Here is a 24,475-nt window from a genome sequence, read left to right on the forward strand (position 1 = left end):
TGATGGCTAAACTTCTCCAGCCAGTTTGGCTTGTGCAAAGGAAGATGGCTCGATTAAAATACCTTCTGCTGTTGGTTTCCTCCAACACCAAAATACCAATATTGTAACTATTTTTCAAAATTAGTTGGACTGTTAGTGGCTTAAAACCAAATGTTTCAGAGTTCTTACTGACCAAATAACATTTTCATATATCTGATTTATTTCTTCCGCCGGAATTTAACACGGGAACTGCTTTTTCACCTACTGAGAAGGCCAGCAAAACATACAGTACTTGTTGCAGTTAAGTCACCCAGCATTCTGTGAAGTTCCTCTATAACCAAGACTCACCTTCAGTGGAGCTTCCCAGCATCCTGAAATGCAGCAGTCTCATTAAATTACTTTCAGGATCTGCTCCACAAGGATGGATTTCCTGGCAGCCACCAATAAAGCAGCAATGTCTGGTTGCCCTGCAGATTTTGACACTGACAACTGGAATCAAGTCACCCTCACTGGGCTCGCTCCCAAAACACGAGTGGGATGAGCAGCAGTGCTCCCACATGGGGAAGAGGGAAAGGGGAGTCACTGAGCAGTGGCACTGCAGCACCAGGGTCGGAACACAAACATTTACCCAAAGTTAGGAGCATTCCCTCCCTCTCAGAAGGCGGGTTCTCCATGGGCCATTGCATGCGGCAGGAGCCCATCCTGTGTGACAGCCACGTCACTTTGGGGCCACACGCCTCTTTACACCTGATCACACTGGCTGACACATGTGCCAAGCCAGAGGATTTGAGCAGGTGAGGAAAGAGAAGGGGCCAAGAGCTGGTATAAAGAAGACTGCCAAGTTGACATGCTGCATTACAGCAGGGGCTTGAGGAGCCTTTTGCTGTGTCCCAAGGATAAATGCATATGTACAGTGCATCTCCTGACATGGACTGCTTTTACATGCCTGACTGAGGCTGCCACTGGCTGTCAAGGGTAGAGGTCATCTGGCACCAAAAAGGAAGTGAGGAGCCAAAAGCAGCCAGGCCTTATGAAGCCTATTTGCCTTCACACCAATGTCTAAAGAAAAGTGCCCAAAAATGGATAACAATTCCCTCAAGGCATCCTTCTCCTTGTGTTACCTGCAATGGGTGACAGACGACTCTGCTACAGCTGGTAATTGGATCCCAGAGAGTGTCCTGTGTATTTTCCCCACTATTTACTAATCATGATTTGTAGGACAGTAGGTTTCCCACAGTTCTTATTCTTTTTTAACAATGAACAGCACAGCAGCAGTGCCTTTTAGACAGAGGTCACCACTATGGATTCACCAGTTCTGCCCATTTGGGCAAACTTGAAGAAACATGACTGTCTGTAAAGTTTTCCCCAAAATAAATAATACTGGTCTTGTTTTTTTTCTTTTCTTTTCTTATTAATTTTGCAAGCCCTATAAGTACATGCCCCTTTAAAAATGGACAAGACAGCTGTGTGGTTGGTATTAAAAAATACATGCAACTTAATTTTTCACTGTGTGGTAAATTCCCCAATTTCTTCAAGTATCAAATTTCTCCATAAAAACGGAAACAAAAGGAAAAATTCGAAAAATTATCTAAAAATCTGTGGGCCTAGCATACTCAAGTCGTAACAGACAAATATTTGAACCAACAATAAGTCATTTACTCTCTTCTCCCTCTGAGCTTGGCAAAAGACCTTCTTACTGTGCCACCCAAAGGACTGGAAACATTAAACTAAATTAAAGCAACTTTTCTTCCTTTCTCCCCCTGGATAAGCATGTTTTCATAAACTGAGCTTTCAAACATTGCTAGTCCTCACCACATAGTAGTCTTACAGACAGGATTTAATCTGTAGACAGATTTTGCTAACATTGGGGGAAAAAGAGCACAAACAAAACAAAACCCGAAGCCACAGCCTTGCAGTACACAGCAGAAATCATACTTCCATGGCACAGATTTTGTTATTATGTAGAATTTTATTATATATGATGTTCTCTCTCTCTCTTTCTCTCTCTCTCTCTCATTATATAACATGCTATTAAATAGAAACATCAATCAATGATTAAAGCAGAAATTTTGGATTAAAATGCCCTCCTGACCAAAGAAGAGTATTCTGCACAGTAGCTCTGTGTTATTCAACCTTGTGGATGGAGTCTCAGTCCCTTGTGCGACTGAGTTATAAAAAAAACACATATTAAAAAAATAATAGTAGTAGTAAGTAAGAATATATTTGAGATGCCAATGTCTGCAGGCCTAAAATGAAAACCAGGTCTGATAGTGTTGAATGCTGCATAAAACACATCGCAAGAGAAACTCCATCTTTTGCAATTTTAATGGAAAAGAAGTAAAAAAAAAAAACTGGAAGGGAAACAGCCAGGGAAAAAAAAAGGTGAAGACAGTCATGTGACACATACCAGGCAGAGGCTAAACCATGACTAGATGGAATAAAGGCAGCTGGGATTTTAAATCATCTATATTTATTAGATCATATATTGCTAAGATTACTGTCTCACGGGAAAAAGAGGTGAGAGACGTAATAACGCCAATGATGATTAAAAAAAAATCCAACTTGACATTCAGAGTCCAGGCTGAACATGCAGTTAAAATAGGAAGCTGGTGTTCCCTTACATACTCAAATTCCTGCAATAGCACATTAAGAAGTTTGAGCCATCTACTCCACAGCTTCAAAAGCCTCAAGTAACTGTATTTTCCAGACACTAATACTGTACCATAACAGAAATTTTAGTGCCCATGCAAACTACAGGGTGTTCCTGCAGTGCAGCTCATCTTAAAACTCTGCAGCAAGATGTGATTTGACCATCTTTTAAGAGGCAATTCCTTCCCACCCTGAAGCATAAATAGTCTAATTAAGCCTGTAATTTGGGAGACCCTTCCGTTAATCAGAAATGTATCCCTTCTGTGAATCAAAAATACAAATATGTATGGAAAACTGTGTTTCCTATGGGATCCCCTCCCAGCAAAATAAAAAATGCAGACTGTAGAAAGAAAATTCACAATTTTACTAATTTTCTCATAATGTTGTCCTTCCTGTGGTGCAGGTAGTAATCAGAGCCAACCCCATGCATTTAACTTTAAAACACAGATATAATTTAAACCTCACCCTCTTTAAAGAAACCTAAACCTTCTGAGCCTATTTTCAGAACAACAAAATAGATGAAGAGATCAAATAAAAAAGGGCTTTTTCCCCGAGATGTACTTAACAGTGTGATTTTTATAAAGAAAGAAAATTAGTTTTACTATCAAGGATTTGATTCAGGCACACATTCACAATGTATAGCAGGAAAATTCAGTCTTCTGATATCTGACAGCACATACATGTACAATGATGTAGCATTGTGACATATGTAACATATGATGTAACAATGTGTCCAGAAAGCTCAGAATATTTATGTTAAAATACTTATAATTTTGGCTATAAAGTTCATTTTTAAAAGATGCCACCAAAAAGCCACAAAGATATCAACACAGCTTGGTATTACTTTAATTTTGATTTAACAATGTGCAGCTCAGCACAAAATCTCATTCTGATTTCCCTTCAATAGTGCAGAACTTGTCATTTAATCTTACTTCAATAAAATATGCCTGACATCAAGATCCATATACATTGCTTTCAATACTGCCTATAAACACATCTCTCTGCTTTGTTTTAAATGGAACCTCAGGGTACAAAGCAATACAACACAGAAATAATTGTGTCATTTTATGGTTGTGAAAGCCATGCAACGTTAAAAGCACAGCTCAACAAATTGGAATGATACAAACATCTTTATTACACACAACTTTAAGAGATATATATACTTTTAAATTCATGTCCTCATGATGAAAGAGCTAATGAAGAGATGAAAGGAAAACAGAGGTTATTTTCAGAGAATTAAAATGCTCAGCATGGCCCAGAGACAGCAATAATATAAAAATGTACGTCTAGGGACTTAGTAAATTCACCTAAACAGGCTGGCATCTGCATGAATGGAAACACAATTGCTTTTAATATCAAGCCGTCAGCCTGTTGTGTTTCATAACGACAAAGGAAATTCAAACAAGACACGAGAATCGCTTGGTAATTGCAGGGGAAGCACAGGAAAACGCTGCCTCCATTTTATTCAGCGAAAAAATTGCTGGAGTTTGCATTGCACGAGAGCCTTTTCCATTCCAGCAAAATTCAAATAATAATTAAAAAATTAATAGCCAAACCACCCCCCAAAAAATCTCCTCACAACCTGAGACGGACCTTTGAACCGCCAATAAGAGGCATTTGTTCTACATACTGCCTGTGGTCAGAAGCTTAGAGTTACTAATCCTTTTTGCCCGAGCACCTTTTCTTTGAATCATTGTGTTCCTAGAAGTAAGACCAATGCCCACAGCCCTGGAGGAAAGCGCTTAGCTGGAAAGCAGCAGCTAGAAGAGGAAGGATAACTTTGTGTGTGTTGCAGCAGGCTTTTCTCCACAAGACCTGGATTACCATTTTCATTTTTGACAGAGGATTTCCACGTCACCTTGGGCAAGGTACCTAATTATAGCCATTCATAACATGGTAACAACTATTCCCTTTCTCTTTTGCCTCCCCCAGCCATACTCTCACACAGAATAGGAGCATGTGTTGGATAATGCACATCTGCTGCCAAGCACCACAAATCCCTTTGTCCACTTCCAACCCTGAGCATCATGTTTTTAGTCATCAACTCACTTGTGTGTGCACTCAGGGCCTGTCAGGACACCTGCTGAAATAGGTGCTAGAAAAACTTTTTCACTTCTTCCTGTGTTTCTGTTAGATTTATTTTAGTTTTCTTTTTTTAAAAACAATCTTTTCTTTAAAAGCTAGTTTGGTGGAATGAAGAGTGATTTAAAAAAAAACCCAACAAAAAAACTCAGAAACAAACAAACACCAAAAAACAAGAACCCCAAAGAGATGAAAATTACAAAGAACAAACTATTCTTGCGAAAATTTCTGGTGGAAAGTGGCCCCTCACCACAAGACAGGCACTGGAGTATGTCCAGAGAAGGGCAATGGAGCTGGGGAAGGGTGTGGAGCACACATCTAATCAGGAGAAGCTGAGGGCATGGGAGCTGTTTATCTTGGAGAAAAGGATGCTGGGGGGACCTTATCACTCTCTACAGCTCCCTGACAGAGAGTGGGGGTCAGGCTCTGCTCCCAGGTAAAACAGGGATAGGATGAGAGGACATGGCCTCAAGTTGCACCAAGTAAGATTGAGGTAGGATATTGGGAAAAATTTCATCACTGAAAGTGTGGTTAAGCCCTGGAACAGGATTTCCAGGGAAGTGGTGGATTCACCATTCCTGGAAGTGTTCCACATAAAGACTAGACCTGGCACTTTGCAATATGGCTGGGTGGGCATGGAGATACTCTTAAAGGTATTTTTGTGCAAACTTTGGAGGCCTTTTCCAACATGAATGATTCTGTGACTGAGCTTCAGTGTCCAGTGCCCAGTCTCAGTTCTGGACTCCATTTATTGGGTAGATAATGTCAGTTCTCCCTCCTTCTCCTGGGGGTGAAATGGACATGCACTGGCCCAGCACCATGGAGCACTGTGGGAACTTGCTTTTCTCAATACCCTGCTCTACCCCACCACACACCTTTCAAGAGGAATGTTTTTCTCCCAGTGAGAGATGTTTTCCCTCATTCACTTGCTCCAGAGTATGAACATTGCATGTATATAGTCAATTCCACTATAAAAAAGAGCTACAACTTCTTTGAAAAAAAGGATCAGACACTGGTTTGATGTAGGATGACGTGCAGTCCCTCCCTGCCTTGGACTATACTTTTCTCAGACATAAGCGAACTCCAGACACTATCATCTTTCCTTTTCACAGCCCACTCAAGTCCAACAGATATAATTATGTGCAAAGTGTCTGTGATTTTTAAGTTTCTGACTATGCCATCATTCTTTGAAGCAAAACTGAGCTGCGTTTGCATCCAGCATCCCCCAGAGCTCTCATGAGTCAGTGGAAGAGCTTGCCCTGCATTCTCACAGATCCTACCCCATTTATCAATAATTTTTAGCCAGATATACAGAAGATCCCTTTTTCCATTATCCCACTTGGGACAAAACTGTTCAAGAGGCATTGATCAAATGTAGATGTGATAAAAGAAGTGACACTATCTCTTTTACCACAATCCTCCATACTGTTTAAATTGAAATAACTCAGATTTTCCATCTTAGAATTTTTTTTTTTCCAAGAGAAAGCAGCAAGAGAATCATTGTTTTGGCCTCAAGGCATTCATCAAGCCCTCTCATTTCTTTCTGGAGTTCAGCAGAGTAGCCACTTTATCTGCTGTGTGATTGGATAGATTTTTTTTCCCCAGGAAGATACTTCATTTTAGTGTATATGGAAGGTATATTGCACATAGAAACCAGGGGAATAGAGTAGCAAGGCACTAAATCTATCTGCTAAAGAACATTTATTCAAAGACAACCACAAGGCTCAATCTAATTGACAATTTCTGCTTGGGGCCTATGATTAAAACACGAAGGCTGCTGCAGGTAAGAACAGGAAAGAACTAGCACTGCCATTGGCAAGAGCTTGCACAAGAGCTGTCACGACCAGCAGTTATCACCAATTTGCTTTTAGCACCTCGTATTAATCAAGATGTGATGAAAAAAGGCTTCAACTCAAAAGCAGGGTGGAACCCAGGGGACAAAGGTGTTAGGGAGTGCAGGGATGGGGGTTTTGTTACAAGTTCTCTCTGGAATGTGTCTTGGATATCCTAAATATGCACGTGTAAATTGTTGGGGTTTGCAAAACACTTTAGGCACCTAAAGCCACACTTTGCCTGTTACTGCTCTGTATAACCTCATCAATTCAATGAGATTCTGCATAAAGATTTTCTTCCCTTTGTGTCATCTCTGTGAAAAGAAGAAACAGTAGGCAGAGGAGTTAAGAGTCTATTTCTGTTTTTGAAGAGTTCTCTGTCAATTAACCCCAACAGATGCTAACTCTGCCATGCGTTTGCTGTGACTCACCGAGTGAAGCATTTTCTGAACCCAACGGTTGAGGCAGCAAATATTTAATACGATTTAAAGCCAGCAAACAGTGGGAAGGAAATGTGGTTCACTGACCGTATTCATCCAAGAAAATTCAAACACTTCACGTCTGCACCGATTTCTTTCAGTGCTGGAAAAGATCCTCGTGTGCCCCACCTGCTTTCTCACACTGCCTTGGTGTGAATGGTGGTGCTCCCTCCCAGTTTAATGATTCATTGTCCTGGACATTGTCCTGTCAAGCTCCTTTTACAGGTAAATACCTGCAGCAAGGCATTAAACATACAGTCAGTCCTTCATTCCCTCATGAGTTGAACCTAGCTCACTTAAATGTTGATATCCAACCTAATTGAAATTAATAACAGTATACATTTTTTTCCCTTCTTTTTAAAGAAGTGGAAAACTGAGCCTTCACCAGCTGCTTAAATATTTGCCAGAGTTTGTGGCAGATTTTGAAAATCACACTGAACTTAATGGGGCCACTGTCTGCTCAGACACCTCTCTAAAAATTACTGTAAATCACACACACACAAAAGCTATGTAAATTTAACTCTTCTTGTGTTCGTGTCTTCATTTGACAGAAAGAAATTGCAGTCAGGCATTTGGTCAATAATTACATGAACACAAATGTCTAATACAGAGACTCATAAAGAAAAAAAACCCAACCTGAACTAATATTGCTCTGGAGCCAGGATTGCTGTTACAGAGTAGTTTCACTTGACCTAATTCAAAAGGTTTTTCTAACATAAATATGTTAGAAAACATATTTATGTGTTTCAAAGTCCAGCCTAGTTTAGTGGACTCAGAGCTGATGCTGATCTGCTTTTAATGATAATTTTGCTTTGAAAGTTCAGTGTCTCAGTCATCACTGAAATTTAACTACAGATGACCTGAGACTGCGGCAATTTGTGACTTTCTCTTTCATATTTTACCTTGAAAGCTCCACATGTATGATTGGAGACCAAATGGTTCTGCTCAGGGCCTAAACTGTCTTGACAAGGTTGTTTTCCTCTGCTTGTTGGGCTAATACAGGCACCCTATGTCCAAGCCACCCTAAAGGACCATTCTTAGGGGTTTGTCATGTGTATTCTCCTCAGATTTGTGATTCAACATTAATTTCAATTAATGTTTGGAGAGGAGAATGGATTAAGGATGGTGAGAAGATGGGGAAAGGAGAAGAGAGACTTCCAGTCTAACTTCTCAAATGATCAGTGATGAAGGCTACAGGGAGAACCTGCTGGAGAAGGACCTATGCTAGGAGGAGTCTCAAAGCCCTGAGAAAATCAGCTGGAAAATGATTTATTACCTTAATGTAGAAAGTCCCCTGCACCCATTACCCTATATTTCACCTTCAAGATATAGACCAGGGGTTTACACCTACTTTTTCATGTCTTTCATGTGCAAAGTTAAGTGGTTTTAAAAAGTTTATAATTTCCTTTCCTTTCAATAAGGGTTCGCTTTTTAGAAAGTAGAGCTATCCAATTTATTGGGGTTTTTTTCCCTTATAATGGGCTAGGTGCAAAATACATACACAAATACTTATCAAAAGATTAAAAGCATGGAAAGTTTATCTGTGTACTCACTACAGCTGCAACTATCTTCATTCATACACATTTTTGAGAGGAAACCAATTATGTCACCAACTTACTCGCTTCTCTGAGGACCCTCTTCCCCCAGCTAACAACCCTTGATAGATTATTTGAGGAAAAAGAGGAGGGTTTAGTTTGAACCCAAGAGCACCCAAGAAAGCTGGAAGGTGATTAGAGTGAAGCTTGAGAGTTCAAAGGAAAACATGTTATTTAATACCATATAAAATAATTTCTGTTCTAAGGCCTAATTAGGAATGTGTGTAATGAATCCTACCTACTCTTCACAGAGTAACATTTAATTCCAAGTTCTTCAAGCTTATTTGTGCTTTTTAGAAGTGGACTGGCATTGAAAAGACAGCCATCTCCTCTGGAAAATACATATGATTACATTGCTGCTTACAATCCCACAGCCTACTGTAAAAGCATTTATGGAACTACTGCAATCCCACATCATCTCTGAGCCTGTACATCATGTGTACCCATGACATGTTTACATCTAGGAACCAGAATTCATTTGTGCTTTGGCAAGTGGTGCATACCCCAACCTAAGGAGTGACCTTATACATATAAATATAAATATATGCATAGTCTGGAATATCTGCTCATATTTAAGCAGACCATGTACAGAGGTACAAGAAGTTTGGAAAGGCAGGAAATTATGTTTTACTTTCCTTTACACCTCACATTCTACACTCAGACTACATTCACAAGGTCTCCACATCCCTGGCATGGCTCAGAGGTTGTGCTGGTCCATCCTGCGCCACTGCTCACTGTTACCCATACTGAGCATCACCAGCCGTCTCCAGGCATTATCCAACATTTATCTCAGTTTATCTTCCTCAGGAAGGCCTCCACAGCTTGTTTCAACACCCAGATCTTTTCCCTTCATCATCTTCTTTCTAAACCTTCTTTTCCTCCTCCTTTTCTCTGATTTCAAGATCATTTATTTCTAGAAACACATCTTTTCAGCCTCCTCTCTGGAGGAGCCATAGGTCACAAATGTCTCATTTTGGAGCTACAAATGTCTCATTTTTTGTCTTTGAGTAACCTGGATCATCTTGGATCTTTGAGTTAACCTGGTCCAGTGGAAGGTGTCTCTGCTCATGGCAGGGGGGGATGGAACTAGATAAGTTTTTCCAACTCAAACCACTCTATGATTCTGTGAAAACAGTTTATGTGCGGAAGGACAAGAAGTGATCAGCTTGCTAATTGATGCATCAGTGCTATCTCTATTAATTAGAAGATTTAGCACATTCTACTTTTTCCTTAGGTCTGGGCGTTCACAAAAAATTACAAGCAGCCTGTAGCAGTTGCTAAAAGGAAACAACAGGCTTTAATGCTTGACAGTTCAAAAGTTCAAATTTGGACATCCACTCCCCCACAAATCCCAATTATCTTGCTCATGTTAGCATTAATGATTTTTTTTTTTTTTTTTTTTTTTTTGGCTGCAACTGTTGTCAAACATGTATTAACTCATCTCCTGCAAGTACTTCACTGCAGAGTCACATGGTTTGGAGCAGGATAATGATAAAAATCTGTTTGTATTTGACTACAACACTTGTTTACAGATTACACGTATGTTGATAAGATTATTGTTCTCTGCTGTTTTTATTAAGAGGTGTAAGGCAGGCATTAATCTCCTGATTTATGAGTATCAGCACTATGCATTAACTCTCCCTCTGCTAGATAACCTGTTGAGCTGCTGCTACATTTCATAAGAATCCCCACAAGGCAGTAGGCATAACTCACAAGCTAGATACGTCCCTCCCCTCCAAAATACCAAACACATTTAATCATGCCCACAAATATTAGCTTTAGCTTTATGTAAGCCTCAAATGAGCACACAAATCTTACTATCACTATTTGAAGTCTAAAGCACTGGCAAGATTCCCATGTAAGTCGCTGTGATTTTGGAGAACACTAAGAAATTCAAGCAAAGCAGTAAAACACAGCCTTGCCCCAAACAAGCAAATACGTTCCTCTGCCAAGCCAAAGTTCGCAGGAAAGTTAAACACGGGATTAGAAACAATTGAGGCTCACGGAGAAGAAATGCCAGGAGAGGTTCACAACCTAATCAAAGTGCACCTCCCCAGGCTGAGGGCTGTTTCTGCTATGATATGCCTGTGTGAAACTCAATCATCAACACTCTTTCAAGTCAAGAATGGTTAAAGGTGGCAAACATCTCAAGGGAGATGCCTGAGCAAAAAAAAGTCTTAAAAACTTCCCAACCAGTGTTGTAATTTTGGAACTGCGTAGATCGTAAAAAAAACCCTCACAAAACCAGTGCTTCAGCTAATCTCAGGATGCAGGAAAAAGGCCAGACTCTCTTAGGAGCTCAAATGCCAAGAAAATGAGAGCATGAAGGATTTTTGAATCACTAGCCATCACTTTTCCTGTCTCAGCGACTGCCAGTGAGCAAGAGGATCATTTGAAAACTTGGCTATGGACCCTCATTTTCATTTTGTTTCTTTTAAACAAATACTTCAGCCTAACAATCTCCAGGACAAACACAGCTAAACAAAAAAAAAAAGAAAAGAAAAAAAAAATCCCCACCCAGCACTGCCTGATTATTCAGACCTTGGTTTGGCACAGAGCTTTCTTTGACAAATAAAAGCACAAATATATTGTCTTCATACATAATCTGGGGACATGCAGCTAAAATTGATTAACACTGGTATGGAGTCTTAAAAATAACAGGTCTTTAAAACAGCAAGCCATGAGCATGAGAATACAAAAGAACTAGAGCTAAAGCATTTTAAACTATATAAAATCTTTCTGTGGAGCACATTGTTAGAAACCTTTGCCAGTTGATTTCTTCTGTGGGTGTTGGGCAGGAGTTTTATTTGGTTTCTTTAGTGCACATTTGAAAAGATCATGAAAATTTGGCCCAGAAACGGGACTGATGCTTCTCATTTGGAACCAGGAAACATTCATATTACACATAGCCCAGAGTGAGGGAAAAAGCTGAAGCAGAAGTGAAAGTTTGGTCAGAAGCTGAAGTGGATTTTAGAAGACTAGTTTCTATATCACTGGGAAGTCAGAAATCTTTGTGTGGTTCTAGTTTCAAAAACTTATGGACTGACAACCACAAAAAAAACATTACAAGTTCTAAGATTGTGCAATAATCTTAAGATAAAGAAAGTTCCACAATATGATTTTATATATATTTTAAAAGAGCATATTGGCAAATTTCTGCATTTTTACCTTCTGATTGAAAAAAACCTTATTGACCTTAAGTGCCCTTGTGTGCACATGATCATCTGTGCCTTTTCCCTGTGTATTTGCACACCAGAAATCCCCAATCACATAATCATTTTACTTAGAGCCAAGGAAATTTTTAACGATGAAAACTGACAGCAGTGGATTCATTATCTGTACTCCTAAAGATTCCCCAGCATCAGGATAATGGGCAGCACCACATTGCCCTGTGACACAAATATCAAACACATAATGTAGGGCCTTGGGCTATTACTGCTGTTTCCCACCTCCTCCTACCACTGACAACACTGCACAGAAAATTAAAGTTCACAATTTGTTGCTCTCTCAAACAAACAAGAATCATAATAATGAATGAAGACTTGAGGGAAAGAAAAGAAATAGTAAACCTCAGGTTTTTTCTAAACTTTACCAATTATGTTTATGTAAAATGTTTTGTTTCTGTTTGCAGTTAAAAGTTGTACTTTTTCCACAGGAGGGAAAGAGGGGGTGCTCAAACCCAGCTATTTGCAAGGAAGGAAGGCAAAGCTGCAAAGCAGCAGGAGTTTAAAGGGACAATTGAGTTAAGAATCATTTCTGCAATTTGATTCAGTTCACCACAAGCTTAAGAGCCACTCAAAGGTTCAACTCAGGCTTGAATTTGACCCCTCAAATTTGACAGTTACGGACTTAAGGTTGACTATTGCTGATTTCAAAATGGAATGAACGCTGTAGTCCCTTTCCACCCTGCTCAGGAATCAGGTGTGTAAATAAAGTCACCTATGAATGTCAGCTTGATCCCTCCCACCCTTTTTGAACTTCTTGTTCAGCTTCTGAGATGCTTGGCAAGGAGGTGGTAATCTCAAAAGTACTAAATTGTCTTAAGCCTCCTGAAAATAGGCAGTCAGATAAAGAAAGAAAACCTCTCAGGCACACTGATTCAACAAGGACATTTTTAATCCTCTATAACATTAACACCCTATCCCCCCCCTACAGTACTCCAAAAAAAAAAACAACCCCAAAGCAGATCCTCCTCCCCCAGAAAAATCCCAAAATAAAAACCATACCGAAGGAAATGAAATAATCAAAAAGATAAATAAAATAATAATAATGAAAAGAAAAATAAAAAGCTCCACTAAACAACCCTAACATTGAAACCACCAGAAACAGCAAAAAATCCCAAAGCAGGACCCCCCTGGCCCCACCAAGTATGAATCTGCATCTGATTCAGCATGACACAATCCAACCAAGATACACACACTATCCCAAGAAAAAGAAAGCAGATTTCAAGGACTCCAGCTTTTGCAGAATGAATTTTTCATTCTTAATGTGTAAAAAAAAAAAAAAAAAAGAAAAAAAAAAAGAGAAAAAAAACACTTGCAATACTAATCGAATAAATCTTGGTTGAATATACAAGTCCTTCAACACAAAAATGGAATTAAATTAAAACCAAAACTATATCTAAATTATATCAAGGGTGTCTGTGAACATAATTCACAATATTTTAAGTGCACTATCCAACTTCAGAAAATTTGAATTACAACATTGAATTACAATTTAAATTACAAAGGATTGTGATCTTGAAATCTTCAGGACTTTGTATTTTCTGGTCAGTCTGATCTAATCCTTTACCTCAGAGAGAGGTCTGCATTTAGCTTTGAGCACCATCACATCAAGCTCCCAGGAATTAAATGAGAATCTTGTTACATTAAAATAAAGTTGTTTATAATCAGCCATGCACAAGCTGTTGGTATGGCTAGCTGCCACACAAATCAAGGTTAAAACAGACCAGGCTTACAGATGAAATATAACTAATATGACATTATTCCTTCAGACATTTGGTTAGGCTGACAAATTTGTAACTCTGTAATTTACACAATGTCCCTGTGACATGTGGAAGTACGGCTATTGTGTACTGAGATTTTCATCATGGGGAGGGGGAGGGAGGGAAATCTACATTTTCCTTATGCAAATCTTTCCCACAACAATGTCAGAATACATGCTGACCTGCTAAAGTGTACAATTTACCTATCTGAGAGTACACAAAGTTCAAAGAGTGATGGATAATTATTTTGATTCAATGCAAAATTACCCAGTGAAACTTGTTGGTCCAAAAAGTGTTTAAGACCCTGCATACAATGCTGTTAAAAAAAAAAAAAAAAAAAAAAAAAAAGGTATATTCTTCAGTAACATAAGGCTTGAAAGGTTTGCTCTTTTTCTCACACATTGCATCAATAAAGCAAATGTTGTTAGAATTCAGTAGTAGGAAGGGAAATTCAATGAGTAAGATTTTAACGCTCTTGTATAACAGCAATTGTCTCATTGGATCAGACAGGAGTCTGTTTTATGTGACCTTCCATCTCTAAGAGGTACAAAAAGCCTTCATGGATAGTGATATGTTGCCAAATAAGGAAAGATTCTCCTTGACCTCAGACAGTAGTTGGCCAAAACACGAAGACTTATATCCTTCCCCATCCATTTTAATCCTATCTGATTGTAGATATTCTCATCACTCAGAAAGATGCATTTTTTTCCAATTCTCGGGATTTGGCCTTCAGAGTATCTACTGTCCTGTGAGCCAATTGTCATGTGGGTTATTGGTTTTAAATCCTTCAAAAGATTTTTGTTTTTCCTTGCGTTACGCAAAAATTCAAACAACAGAAGCCTCAAGTCACCATTTCTGAGGAGCAGTGGCTATTCTGTGCAACTCTCTGATTCCATAATTAAACTCCCCTCAGAAGGGAGCCCTTCTGGGTCTGAAACTTTCAGCTAAACTCCTGCTGGAACCCCTCGGTTCAAGCACATTTTTTACCATCTTCCTGAAGGAATTCAAAATTGGCAGCTCCTACTGAGGCGATACAAAGATACCATATATAGGTAACTGCTCTGTTCCAGATCATCACATCTTAAGGGCCTGTCATGCATACTGATTATACAGCTTCCTCCCTTGCAAAGCTGATTTTATTCCACAGTGCCACACTAAGCTTCCAGCTGCTGAAGAAATAAAACATGCCCAATCCTTCGCCGCGGAGCTCGTTCTGCTTCCCCATCCCACTTTCACCAAGTTGATTTGTGCAAACTTCCTGTGTGGTCTGACTGCTGGTGTGGATTATAAGAAAAAAGGGGGTGGGGGGAGAAAAAAAAAAAAGAAATGCAGAACTTGTTCTTTCCTCCAGATTGTCACATTTTATGGTGTTGCAACCTGGAGCCCAACATTGTTTCATGTCCAAATCCCAAACTCACTGTATACATGGCTCATCTCATCAACACAGCTTATTTTCCCTCTGTTGTTATAGACTGTATTTTCATAAAAACTGTTTAAATTTAATTCACAACATGAATTGCCCATACAGGATGTACAATCAACCTTGTAATAACTTGCAGAGCTTTTAATGGGAAAACAAGGCAAAAATTAGTACAGTCAGATTAATACAGGTAAGGTACACAATACATTCAAGCTGGGTTTATGTACTTTAAAGGGCATTTTGTTTTCAGGTGCTTTATTTTTCTTGAACAGTGGTTATGATGTTTTGGGGTGGGTTTTTTTGCTTTTTGTTTGTTTGATTGATTTATTTTGTTGGGTTTTTTTTCCCCCTTCTGCAAATTAACTGGGTCTTCTCCTAGGACTTTTATACTGTGATGCGTGCCCAGTAAACATCTGTAATTGCAACAAAAATAATTCTGGCCAGGGTGATTTCTCATGTGCATGTGAATAGAACAGAAGCATGCCTCCTGGACTTGGACCTGCAGCTTCATCCATGCTAATTCTTCTTTTTAACTTTATTCAACCACACAAACATGAACAACAAAATTTTCTTTGCAGCAGATCAGATTTTTGGGGGGCTATTTTGTCACGGCAAGAATAATTGCCTATTTCTATTGCGGGACATTCTGCTGTGCCTGGTTGTACAGTATCTGCAGGTAAAATGCAGAAGAAAAGATGCAAAATACAATAACTGTATCCTAGACTCAGAAAAATTGTTTACTAGAGAAAGTATTGCTACAGAAGAAACTTTTAAATTAGGGGACATCTCACTGAGTAACTTGCTTTTTCTCTTGGGTGTGAAGAGATGAAACAGCTTTTAAATTTTTCTTATGACACATGTTGAGAGGAATATGATGAGGAACCCACAAAGTCCACATAAAATAGTGGTCTAGCCAGTTTTGGGGCATGATGTACCAAGACTCTGCAGTTACACTTAGAATAACTGTGTGCACGATGTAAGCTCTCACTAACCACAGATTTTAATGACTCTCTTGCCAAACAGAGCAACTTGCTGCCCACAGATGTAGCTGTGACTCTCAGTGAACAGCAGGGAGATCTAAACTCAGTTAAGAGCAGTCCCAGAGCTAGATGTACAAAATCATGTTGTTCTGGGTTAAAAATGCAACAGCTTATGGAAGAACAAGAAAAAAAAAACCAAAAACCCCAACAACCAACCCCTCCCCAAACCAAACCCAAACCCAACCCTACACATCCACCACATTTACAAAAATCAGGAAAGTTTCAGCTCAAATAGGTAGAAAAAAAATTACTTTGCAATACAGCAGATTTGGTTTCTCCCTATCACTGCTTCCCAATGATTTAAAGTTCATATGCAACTTATGCAGTTAGTTTATTCAGCTTGTCTGCAGCCTACGATGTCAGGGGTTTAAGTTTGTTCATAGATTATGGTAAATTTATTAGTCTACTTGAAGGCTAACTAAAGAGCAAAGAGTTGGGTCATCTGTTCCTTTTAATCACAGGAACAAATAGCCAGAAAATTAAAACTTAATGTAATTTTATTCCCAAGAGGTTTTAGAGTCCAGACTTCAGATAGAGTAAAACTGGGCATCAAAAACACAGGCTGGAATTAATTAATACAGTAAGTTCTTTGACCGAGGCTTTTTTTTTTTTCTTCTATTAGATCCAGAAACTTTATGTATAAGAAGAAAGATAGTAAGTCTTCTGCAAAACACATGGGCTCCAACTCCAAGTTACTCTAAGTCTAGATCTTGCTCAGTGGAGTTTTGTCAGTTTGAGTCAGCTGGAAATCTAACCCCAAAAGCCACATAAAAGACCCTGCCAATTAATTCCTCTTGGAGTCAATGAAAGTTTACATCAGTATTTAAACACTTTCCTCCCCATCACCCCATTTGAGACCTTTAATACCTATCTCCTCCTTCCAAGCTCGTAATTCCTCCCAGGCTACATAAATCCTTTATTTTGGCATCTCCAGCCAGTCAACAACATTTCACGACTCTTGGCAAGGTCAATTTTTCCAACAAGGGGGATAGTCCAAGGGCTACAGAGACCCCCCTGAGTCTCTGCAGCGCCAGAAACACTGAAATTCTTCCTCAAGACCACACCAGGGCAGAAAGGATGTCCAGTTACGATGTGCCAAGTTAGCCAACATTCCCAGCACCTCTAATGAAAGGCCACAAAAAAATTAGGGTTCAAATATCTAACAGGAATCATGGACCCATTACTTCTTCAAGTATATTGTATGGAAATCTGTGCAAACCTCACAGTAACTAGAAACCACCTCTGATTAATATGCAGTAACCCCATGCTTGCTTAAAACAAAGATTAATTACATCTGAGAGATGGATATATCAAATTCATCGTAAAAATGCATTAAGGTGATTTTAGTTACTATTTGCAAAATTAGGTAGTCTCAGCTTGAGATCTGCCAGTGCCTCCTAGTTCAGGATTAGTGTAACAGGTAGAGTTGTGCTCGGATGACATGTGGAGATTAATTAAATTGTGGATTAATAGCCTATTCTTTGTGGAGAACAGTTATTAAGACTACATACTTTTCAGAACTGAAATGTCCACTGTTCAAAGGCTCATTTAAGTCCTTTCTATAAGATTACTGTTTTCTGTGGGACCTGGAAATGAGGAATCCAATATAAAATTCAGAATCTTAAAACTAAAGGAAAACCCCCTAACCTCTCCCCCCTTTAAAGCTTTCTGTAGTATCTTACAAATCCTTGGGTGGAATATCCTTAATGAAATCACTCAGAAGTCAAACCAAGATTTTCAACCCCAGCAAAGCTCTGGGTCCATTCATCTGCTAATTTAATACATAGATGTACTCAGCCATTCAGGTGTGTTAAACTGAAAATCAGTCTTCTACTACTGCAAAATTACGTGAATAAGTACATTAATTCTTTAACAGATAAAAATTATCTATACACCATGTTTCTAGAAGATAACTGGCTACAGGCAATTTAACTTGATATCTGAAGAAGAAAAAAAAATCCAGCACAACCAACATGACAAATTTTTCCAATAATCTGAAATCCATCCATTCCACAAAAGAGAGAGTCACAACTGTGACAATCATTGAGCCTCCCAATATTTTTACCCTTTAAAAAATCTTCACTTTTAAAACTCAGCTGTAAAAAAAAAAATGAACTGCAACAAAAAAAGTCAGTGTCTACAGGTCAAAAACTGGTGTTCAGTAACAAGGTGGTCCACTAATATCAGCTTGGGATCAGCTCAAGAACAAGTGTCCTATAGTGAATTATCACAACATCTCTTTATATTCAAGGAATGCATGAACTTACCCAGATGAGGAAAAAAAAAAAAGAGGAATTTCTATCACTTGAGATGAAACACAAGGAAACACACACAATCAAAGAAAAAAAATCTGAGAAAGTTATATAGAAATGCAATTAATATAAGATTAAGCTTGGGGTTTTTTTTAATTAAGGAAAATTAGAGTATAATCAGTAGAAGCACATTCAGCTGCTCATATAAAAAAGGTTGGATGGTAACACTTAGGTTATAGTAAGGGGTTTTTTTTAGTGCCACAGAGCATTTTTCAGGAGTATTAGAGCTCCTGAAGTCTGTACGGGTTTGCTGGGAGACACCAGACAACACCCAAAGGGAATAGTTAGAGTATTTTCCTAAGAGATAGGAAATTCATCTCTTGCACAGGTCAAGCAAAGGCAAATCTTGGCAACAAAGACTACAAATCTCTCTGGTTTCACCTTCCTTTTCTCCTTCCCTGGTACAGCATCTTGGGACTAGCAGAGGTGCAAGAGATCTTTAATGAAGCTCTCTTCAAAAAAAAAACAACAAAGCCTAACAACTCCTTGGAAAAAAAAGATGGTGAGTGCAAGGAATTTGCGTGGCTTGTCCTTGGTGCTATCTTGCAAAGACAGAAATAATGAAGAAAGGGTTTTAGTAAACAAGCAAGGAATTACTTACCCTCAAAAGAATTAAATTCTTGTTTCAGTTAAATAAATTATTGTTATGAGGGCAGGTGATGAAAAGCCCAGCCCAAGGCTGAGCCCCCAGTGATGTGGATTTTATAGGACAGAGCTGTACATCTGTATAGCCATGAAAATCTTATAGCTAAAGTAAATGAGACAGGTATTAACAAGTCCATTTTACCTCTGGGAACTGGGGCGCACAGAGATTAACTAATACTTCCAAACTAACACAGAAAGCCTGGGAAAAGCATGAAATTACAACCTCATCTCTCAAGGACAATGTAAGGCTGCCACTGCCCGGTTACCTTTCCTGTGTACAGGCAACTCTCCTTATTTCAGTCCCACTGAGTGCAGAACTAGACAAAGCTGAAAATTTGAATGGGTAGTTTAGGAAAGACCTGCAGGAGTACATTAGGACTGCCACTGATTTAGGAGATGAAGGCAATGAAATGGTAGATGAAAGCATCATTAAGTAATGTGTGTGGGAAAGGATCATCCTCCTTTTCCCTGCATCCCGCAACATGTGCACCCGTGTAACTGGGTGAGTAACCACCAGTCAGGAATGAAATTCTGGGGTATAATAGATGAGAGGAGCTGGAGGTTGTGCTGTTTTTTCAAGAGGAGGGAGCCTGAAGTCAATGGCTCAAGGCCTTAGCAGGGAATCCACTCCAAACACTTTCCACATGTCTCAAAACATGGATACAAGACAAATTTACATGGAGAAGAGCCCTTCCAGTGCATTGCTTTGTTACTGACTGCCAGCAGTGAGCCAAACCACAGAATTTCTTTGCTGACAGATGTTCTGGACTCAAAGTTAAAACTGCAAAACCAGTCAGATCAATTCACAGAGGAAGGAACCATCAAGGAAAAGCCATAGCTGCTGGCACAAGTCCCTGAACTGCAGATCACTGGTGGCTGGCAGAGTGTTACTGCACCTCACTGTCACAGATCTGGCTAGACAGCTGTGCTGCTGCTGCAGTAATTTCATATTATGTTTTAGGGGTTAGGGCAATTCAAATAATTAGGTAAAGGAACATGGCAGCAGCAGTAAGTAAACCTCTTTGTGAGGGATCATTCATTTGAATTGGGTGTTTAAATCCCCCATAAAGCACCTGGAAGATTTAACAACTCATGTCCAAATGAACAAGATGTAATGAGCTTGTACACAGGCTTGATATGAAAAGTGGATTGTTTTTAGCAAAACGGTGGAGAATAACCTCTTATTGAAAGGAGTGATAGTGAATTTTAATCAGGGGAAAATGAAGATGCAAGAATAAATCTGCACAGGCTCAGAGGAGGACTGGATGACTTTCTCAGCCATCAGCAATGGATGCAGGAGTGTGTTACATCCTAATCTGCTGTTTTCTGTTATCTTCTTGCATCATCCCATAGGTCCTGCCTTTTTAAGAGGAAAAAACCCAAAAACTAACACAAAAACAAACCAAGAAAAGCTGCCCATATTGTCCTCTACAAAGTGCAAAGGAAGCACAGATAAGAAAACATGAAAAAAATTTAAAAACTAATACTTCAAGACAGCTGGCCCTAATTTTTCATCCCAGTATTATTCACTTGAGTGACTGTAGAGTTACACATTCAAACTGAACGCAGAAGAATCCACACTGTTTTGCTGCTCATATTTAGCTTATCAGAGCTTGGCAACAGCCACCATCCCTCTGGTGATTCTCATCTGCGTCATGACTTGGGACGTGTGTAACCCTCACTCACACCCCTTTCAATGCCATCTCTGACACCATCTGTAGTTTTGGATTGGTAAACTGGAGAGCCATTGCTAAAATGTGTTTTTAGTTATTACAAGATACACACACTCTCTTTCCACATTTATTTATTTATTTTCATTTTCTTTTTTTTTTTTTTTTTAAACCAAGCATATTGTGGCAATTATGAGGGAATTTGTATTCTCCACTGACATCTGAAATTCCTTTTTCTGTATTTCATGGTGGCGATGGAGTCCAGCTTGGTCCCCGGGCCAAGCTTTCAGGGCTTGTTTTCTTTTGTTTTTTGAGTACTGGAGGAAGAGAACATTGTCCAGGTCCTCAGAGTAAAGCATAAGTGAAATATTTTCTTTTTCTTTGTCCCTTCTCTAAGCAGTTGTGTGTTGGGCGTCTATGCATTAACTGGTCTGTTCAGATACTGAATATAATACAGAATGCCTTATCTTAAACTTTGCTCAATTTATTGTTCTGTGCCCACAGCCAAATTTGAGCTGTTGTGTCTGCTTTCCTCCTCCCCCTCCCCAGTTTGAACATTTTGAAGCTATTTAACCCACCTCAATTCCCAGGCAATCACAGGGGTGGATGTAGGGACAGAACTACTTGCTCAGAACAGGTTTATAATGCACACAACCAACACAGCTGAAATTGCTCCTCCTGGACTGATTTGCCAAGCATGAAAAACACTTTTATTTTTTTTTTTCCTGAAAAGCCAAAGCATTAGCAGGCTGTTTGGATGGTGTGTGTGGTGGAAAAAGACATTTTGGAGAGAACATTTGAATTGGTACATCCGCCCGACACATGACGCGCTGCAAACAAGATGTTCCCAACTCCACCAGCCAAGTTGGACAGGCCGGTTCAATAGGACTTGTGAAATTCCAGTCATCTGCATGCAGAGCAGACACCAAGATTCCCTGCTCCCCAGGCTAGGGGCTGACCACTCCTCTGAGTAAAAATCTCCTACTCTTTCCTTGGGTTTCACCTTGAGGTTGCAAAGTTAAGTTAAAACTGGCTTTTAATATTTTTTTTCCCGCTAGCAATGTGCCATAGAAAGGTCACATATTTCTTCAGACAGGAATGCAAAGGGGTACAAGGTCTTCCCTGCATAGGTAACTCATATGATTTATAGTGCTGAATTTAGCCTTGTTGGGGCCAAATTAAGACAGAAAAACAACAGAGGAGATGTGGCCTTGAGGAATTCAAGTTTTTTTCCCTCCTTTTTGCCAGAGTACTGCTTTGCTTTTGCTGCTGTAGGGGCCCAAAGCACAGGCTGCTTCAGAAACCATTGTCCCTGTCACATATGAGGAACAAAACCACATGCCAGAAGTTCTGACTAGGGATAAGAGACTTTTCTGGAATCAAGGAAGCTGATTTTGGTCTCTCTTATGCACTAGGGGGTCTTGATCCCAACTCCCATCTCATTTTGAAGATGGTAAATGAGATTTCTGTGTCTGGAGAGGGCTGGATGAGCACACTCTGTTTACTACAAAGGTTTTGAAGGCTTTTTCCTTTTTGAAGGCTTGAAGTTTTACCAATCTCTCGTGGCTCCAAGGAATACAACAGGACATGGTGCTTATTGCAGTCACACTGTGAACAGGGAGATCAGGGAGTGCTATGTCCATGTCACAGCATAGATCTTATTCTGGGAGCTTATCCCAAAGGAGACAACAGGAGGGAAAATAAAACAAACAATCCATGTGTTCTCTTTCCAGTAACTTCGGTACTCAGACCACTCTGAACAAATCCAGTGAAAGAAAATGCACATTAAACTGTGTTTAGGGGTCTTGCAACCAGAGAAAGCTGAGACTTACCAGAAATTATTGCAGCTTTCACTGCCCTACTCCAGACACAACCAAAGAGGGAGGCCTGATGTAATATTATATATACACACATCATATTGCCATTTATTTTATACCTCTGCTACCTCTCCCAGCTTAGCTGGGTGAAGTCCAGCAAAATCCCCTCTCATGCTCCAACATGACCTCTCCTTCCTTTTAGGCTTCACCACCAGCCACAGCCTTGTCTGGTGTGTTATTGTACCTTTCCCTTCATTATTCCCTTTATTCAGAGGCCAAGGGCAGCGCTTCCAGAGGGTTTGGGGAGCAGGGCAGAGGAGCCAGACATGGGGAGAACCAGCACCAAGGCTGCTCTGAGCCCCTGGGGATTATTAAATCCCACTGTCAATATTCCCACCTGCTGCCTCCACAGGATCTGCATCCTTCAGTCTTTTCCCAGCTAATCAGGCCTCAAACTGTGATGGAGTCACAGAATAAATTATGGAGGTGCAGAAAGTAAACAAAATTGAGAATTTACCAGTGTGGGACACTAGTTTAGAGCTGGTGGTGGCATTTGCTACATCAACTTGTGTGAGTCTGAAAGAATTGGTTTGTGCACCTAAAATAAACACACAGAAACATTCCTCTATTTCTAATGAATATTAGCTACAGGCTTCTTTGCGGACACACTAAAACCAGGAACTTCAGAGGCCTCAAACACGTTGGAAATAGGCCCACAGAAGAGGAACCAAAATTTATAAGAAGAGGTAGAAGTGGCATTGCAATTCAATAAGTCACAAGCCCTATGAGCTCTGTGATGACTTCTAGCTCTTTCTCTTTTTTTCTTTCAGTGATCATTCTGCTCATATTACCTATTGCCTTTTCCCACCTCTTAACCTTCTGCATCCTGCAGTGGCGCTGCACAATGTCACATCTGTGCAGAGCTGCTGCTCAAATCATGCACAGAAACTACACAGAAATGTCCAGACTAAATCACATCTTTGACCTGCTCTGTGTCCAATACAGCTGCAGTCTCCAGAATCACACACAAAGTTGGGAAACTTCAGGCATGCTGTGGGGAAAAAGTGCCTGGGAGATATTCCTTTTACAGGCATGTAAAACAGGTTTTTTTAAAGAAAACAGCATTCTTTGGGAGGGCATCACTGCCTCCTCCTTAAATCTCCTTGACTTTCATGTCCTCTGTGTCATCCTCCAACTCTGCACAAGGCTGGCATCACCTGACTCTTCTCACAGAGCAATCAGAAATAGTCTCACAGAGCTAGATAAAACTCCAAATAATTCCTAGAATAGCTCTTCTGGAGCGCACACACACACACACACAGAAAGGCATCACAAAGGGGACTCTGCAGAAGCTCTTCAGTGGTGGTGAGTCAAAGCCAGCCCGGCTCCGGTGCAGGATGAGCCCCAGAGCAGATGCCACTCCCAGCCCAGTGCTCCTCCATCCTTCCATCCCTCCCAGCCCCACTGTGGTCTGAGCCAGAATCCACCCTGAACTTCTGGAGCCAAATACAAACTCGTCATTCTGTGCTGACAGCCCCGAACCACTTGAAAAACAAAATAAAATGAACTTGCAATAAGCCCCCCCCCCGTGACAAGTCTCACGTCACAGGAGTGGATGGAGGGTCTCAGTGACCAGTCTGACACAGAGGCTCAGAAAATGGCCAGAGGATTTTAAACTCCTAAAATAGAAAGCTCAGTGAGGGAAAAAACCCCTTAGTCATGTAAGTAGACTTTATACTTTGAAATGTTGTTTTTCCTCTTTCAGCTCAGAACACAGTAAGTTTTTTTAAAAAGTTGTATCAAGAATCTAAAGTATACTTTAAAATGTTATTGTTACATATATAGCATAATAATATCAGAATTCATAGCCCCCAGTCCTTGCAATTTACTCAAAAAATTATTAGGTGTAGGCAGCTTCATGTTTTGCAAAAAAGCTGAGGGGTATCTACACAACTTTATATTTAAGTGATT

At 39.8% G+C, this 24,475-nt stretch overlaps 1 protein-coding gene across 1 annotated transcript in view; it reads right to left on the reverse strand.

Annotated features, from left to right (window-relative positions):
- CELF2 (CUGBP Elav-like family member 2) overlaps positions 1-24,475 on the reverse strand; it is a 376,889-nt gene that overhangs the window by 351,211 nt on the left and 1,203 nt on the right. The gene's annotated exons all lie outside the window — the stretch shown is intronic.

Source organism: Zosterops lateralis (genome assembly GCF_965231275.1).
Source record: "Zosterops lateralis genome assembly, chromosome: 4".
In the NCBI taxonomy this organism is placed as follows: Eukaryota; Metazoa; Chordata; class Aves; order Passeriformes; family Zosteropidae; genus Zosterops; species Zosterops lateralis.